The sequence below is a fragment of the Salvelinus sp. IW2-2015 genome, linkage group LG11, assembly GCF_002910315.2.
Source record: "Salvelinus sp. IW2-2015 linkage group LG11, ASM291031v2, whole genome shotgun sequence".
Classification (NCBI taxonomy): Eukaryota; Metazoa; Chordata; class Actinopteri; order Salmoniformes; family Salmonidae; genus Salvelinus; species Salvelinus sp. IW2-2015.
In genome coordinates this window covers 40,416,747-40,421,766 of record NC_036851.1, presented here as the reverse complement: position 1 = coordinate 40,421,766, position 5,020 = coordinate 40,416,747, and the positions used below count along the sequence as shown (strand labels likewise).

The 5,020-nt window shown below is 43.9% G+C and overlaps 1 pseudogene; it reads left to right on the top strand.

Moving 5' to 3' along the window:
* LOC111970722 (voltage-dependent calcium channel subunit alpha-2/delta-3-like) overlaps positions 1–5,020 on the top strand; it is a 105,425-nt pseudogene that overhangs the window by 20,597 nt on the left and 79,808 nt on the right.

Below are 5,020 nucleotides of genomic sequence, written 5' to 3'. Positions count from 1 at the left end.
TTAGAAAAAAATGTGTTATCTAGAACCTTAAAGGGTTCTTCTGCCAGCCCCATATGGGAATCCTTTGAAGAACCCTTTTTAATTGCAGGTAGAACTCCTTTGGGTTCCATGTAGAACCTGTCTCTTATACACATCTAGATGTGTATAAGAGACAGGATTAATCCCAAAAGGGTTCTAACTTGATATCCAAAAGGGTTCTCCTATGGGGACAGCCCGAAGAACCCATGTATGTTTCCCCCCCCTTTTTCTTCTACGAGTGTCAGCCTATCCCTGTCTCTTATACACATCTAGATGTGTATAAGAGACAGACACAGTGCTGATTAACACTGTGGATGTTAACTCTGTTGTTTTCCTCCCCAGTATGAGTAGTTCAACACAGTGCTGATTAACACTGTGGATGTTAACTCTGTTGTTTTCCTCCCCAGTATGAGTAGTTCAACGCAGTGCTGATTAACACTGTGGATGTTAACTCTGTTGTTTTCCTCCCCAGTATGAGTACTTCAACGCAGTGCTGATCTGATTGTTGAGTTGGATTTTAACTCTATATACAGTATCTGCACTGTGTCTATTCCTCCCCAGTATGAGTACTTCAACGCGGTACTGATTAACAATGTGGATGTTAACTCTGTTAACTCTATGTGTACCATGTCTGTTCCACAGTATGAGTACTTCAACGCGGTGCTGATCAACGAGGTGGATGAGGAGGGCAACAACGTGGAGCTGGGAGGAGAGTTTGTCCTCGAACCCAATGAACACTTCAACAACCTGTCAGTCAACCTCAGCCTCAGTGTGGTGCAGGTGCCCACCAACATGTATAACAAAGGTAGGGACACTCAGAGATCACTGTCAATATAGTGCATAATAGTTTAAGTGGGTGTATATGTGTGCAGATATGGAAAAGTAGGAGCTCCCTCCCGTGAGGTGTCATAAGAGTTCATGGCGGCAACTAAATTGTCCTTCTGGGACAATAAAAATCTATTGAATTGTGTGAGAAGCAGATTTGGGGTACATTTCATGTCAATTCAAGAAAATAATTGAATTTCCAATTTTAAAAAGTGAAACGCGCCATCTTTTTGCAGTGGTGGAAAAAGTATCCAATTGTCATACTTGAGTTTAGATACCTTAATAGAACTGACTTTAAGGTAAATTGAATTCAGCCCAGTTAAATTACTTACTTGAAGTTAAGAAGTGGTTAGACGGGCGGAGAGGACGGGGGAGAGGGCGGAGGTAGGGTGGAGGTAGGGAGGGGGTAGAGGGCGAGGTAGGAGGGCGTGGGTAGAGGGCGTAGAGGGTGAGTAGAGGCGTTGAGAGGAGTGGAGGAGGAGGGAGAGGTTTAGAGAGGCGGGGGTAGAGGGCGGAGGTAGAGGGCGTGGTTAGAGGCGTGGTAGAGGGAGGGAGTAGGGCGGAGGTGAGAGGCGGGGTAGAGGGCGGAGGTTTAGAGGGGGGTAGAGGGTGGAGTTAGAGGGAGGGGGTAAAGGAGGCGGGGTAGAGGGAGGGATAGAGAGGGCGGAGGTAGTAGAGGAGGGGTAGAGGGCGGAGGTAGAGGGAGGGGGTAAGAGAGGCGGAGGTAGAGGGCATGGTAGAGGAGGGGGTAAGAGGTGCAAGGGGTTGGAGATTTAGAGCGCGGAAGAGGGTGGGGGTAGAGAGTGGAGTTAGAGAAGGGATCCATAATGGCCCAAAGATAGAGAGAGCAGTCACACTACAGGCCTTTCAAAGACAATGGAGTGAGTGAGGAGAAGAGGGAAGGGATAGGAGAAAAGAAGGGATGGGGTTGTGTCTCTTGCAGTGACTTAATGTTCAGCTGTTATTTGTTTTATAGCTCAGTGTGTCACCTGTCTCTGTGTAGCCCTGGGTCTCTTTTGTCTGTCTATAATGGCCTCCTCAGTGTCCCCACCCCCTCTGTTCTCTGCACAATGGGAGGCTATCTGAGAGCCTCAGTGTGTGTGTGTGCGCGTACGCGTGTGTGTGGAGACCATGCAGCAGAAGGATGGGAGGGCATTATTTAGTCACACTGTTTGTCCCTCCACCAGAGGGATCAATAAAGGCCAAAGGTCAACGGTCCAGCACTCCTGTGTTCAGTGTTCATGGAGATTATGACCATTATTACCTTTGTTATTACACTCTTAGAAAAAAATGTGTTATCTAGAACCTTAAAGGGTTCTTCTGCCAGCCCCATATGGGAATCCTTTGAAGAACCCTTTTTAATTGCAGGTAGAACACTTTTGGGTTCCATGTAGAACCCTCTGTAGAAAGGGTTCTATCTGGAACTACAAAGGGTTCTCCTATGGGGACAGCCCGAAGAACCCTTTAGGAAMCCTTTTTTCTGAGTGTATCTCAATTTCAATTTAAGGGGCTTTATTGTGAAATCAACAAAACAATTAACAATAAACATTACACTCACAGAAGTTCCTAAACAAAAATAMATTTCAAATGTCATATTATGTCTATATACAGTGTTGTAATGATGTGCAAATAGTTAAAGTACATAAGGGAAAATAAATAAACATAAATGTACTTTGTATTTACAATGGTGTTTGTTCTTCACTGGTTGCTCTTTTCATGCTGTGATTGCACACTGTGGAATTTCACCCAGTAGATATGGGAGTTGTTTTCGAATTCTTTGTGGGTCTATGTAATCTGAGAGAAATATGTGTCTCTAATTTGGCAGGAGGTTAGGAAGAGCAGCTCAGTTTCCACCTCATTTTGTGGGCAGTGTGCACATAGCCTGTCTTCTCTTGAGAGCCAGGTCTGCCTTCGGCGGGCCTTTGTCAATAGCAAGGCTATGCTCACTGAGTCTGTACATAGTCAAATATTTCCTTACTTTTGGTTCAGTCACAGTGGTCAGGTATTCTGCCACTGTGTACTCTCTGTTTAGGGCCAAATAGCATTCTAGTTTGCTCTGTTTTTTTTGTTGTAAATTCTTTCCAATGTGTCAAGTAATTATCTTTTTGTTTTCTCATGATTTGGTTGGGTCTAATTGTGTTGCTGTCCTGGGGGTCTGTGGGGTGTGTTTTTGTTTGTGAACAGAGCCCCAGGACCAGCTTCCTTAGGGGGCTCTTCTCCAGGTTCATTTCTCTTTACGTGATGGCTTTGTTATGGAGGGTTTGGGAATCGCTTCCTTTTAGGTGGTTGTAGAATTTAACAGCTCTTTTCTGGATTTTGATAATTACCAGGTATCGGCCTAAATGCTCTGTGTGCATTATTTGGTGTTTTACGTTGTACACGGAGGATATTTTTTGCAGAATTCTGCATGCAGAGTCTCAATTTGGTGTTCTCTCTCTCACATGGTCTCTCTCTTCCCCTCCTCCTCATCTGTTTCTCTCCTCCCCTCTCTCTGTCTCTCTCCCCTCCCTCCTCCCTCTCTATTCAATTCAATTCAGTGGGCTTTATTGGCATGGGAAACATATGTTAACATTTCCAAAGCAATGTCCTCTCTATTTCTCTGTCTCTCTCTCTCTCTCTCTCTCTCTCAATTCAATTCCATTCAAGGGGCTTTATTGGCATGGGAAACATATGTTTACATTGCCAAAGCAAGTGAAATAAACAATAACAAATTAACAGTCTCTCTCTCTCTCTCTCTCTCAGATCCTGCCATAGTGAATGGGGTGTATTGGTCAGAGGCCTTGAATAAAGTGTTTGTGGATAACTTTGAAAAAGATCCGTCCCTGATATGGCAGTACTTTGGCAGTGCCAAGGGCTTCTTTAGGCAGTATCCCGGTGAGTTGTGTGTGTGTGTGTCTGAGTGCGTGTCTCTGTGTCTAAGTGTGTGTGTGTTCTAAGTGTGTGCGTGTGTGGGGGAGGTGCTGGGAGCGGTCACTGTACGAACTGCGGGGAAATGAAATGGAATCGCTAAAAGGGTGATTTTGCTAATGTTGTAATTTTACAGACCATCAGAGAGGATGCATATAGCAAATTAATCAGAATGCGTGAGTCCAGCAGCAGCATACTACAAAGCAGTCCAGAGCAATGGCAGTCAGAGATATTGGATCATTACAGCACCATCAGACAGCCACAGTGCTGACTGCAGTACTATATCCTACTGTAACACCGCAAAGATGGCCTATAAGTGGTGATACAGAAATGTGTCCCTTCTCATTGCAGTCATATCATTTAAAGCCATTCACCACTGTGGATGACTGTGGATGATGTCCTGCATTAGTTCAGGCTAGTGTAGTGCTATGCCCCGTACACATCACGACGTATTTCATTACGTTCCTACGTCATCTTCACACAATCTCGTTCCGCTAGTGGACCGAGAGCATAGGGTTTCACAACGCAAGACAAGATGGAGGAGTGTCTAGTTTCTCGTCAGAGATAGCATTTTGGGGGGGGGGGGTTGTAAAATATGACCTTTTCAGTCAAAACAGGTGAAATATATTGTTTCAGGTGATAATTAAACGTTTTGTTTAGTTATTTTTTCCTCAACTTGTTTCTCTAACTTTCTAGCAAGTCAAGCTAGTTAACAGAGCAGCTAGCTAGCTAAAAGCTAGGCTAAGTTGAAGATAGTGTTGCTAGTGACCTCCACTTAACAATTATCATCAAAAACAAAAGTCATGCATGCGAGTTCAATTTGGTGTTCTTCTCTCATATGGTTTCTCTTCCCTCCTACCTCTATTGTTTCTCTCGTCACCTTCACTCGGTCTATTCTCCCTCTCCGCCTTCCTCTCAAATTCAATTCAATTCAGTGGGCTTTTATTGCGACTGGAACATATTTAAACATTTCCAAAGCAATGTCTCTCTATTTCCTTGTCTCTTTCTTCTCTCTCGTCTTCAAAATTCCCATTCAAGGCTTTATTTGGGATGGGGAAAATATGTTTACTGCCAAGAGCAAGTGAAAAACACAATAAAAATTAACAGTGTCATATCATCTCTCTCTCAATCAGATTTTGCATAGTGAATGGGGTGTAATTGGTCAGAGCTTTGAATAATAAAGCTTGTTTGTGATAATTTGAAAAAGATCGTCCTGATATATGGGTCATACTTTGGCATGTCCAAGGTCTTCTTAGGCAGTATCTGGTGA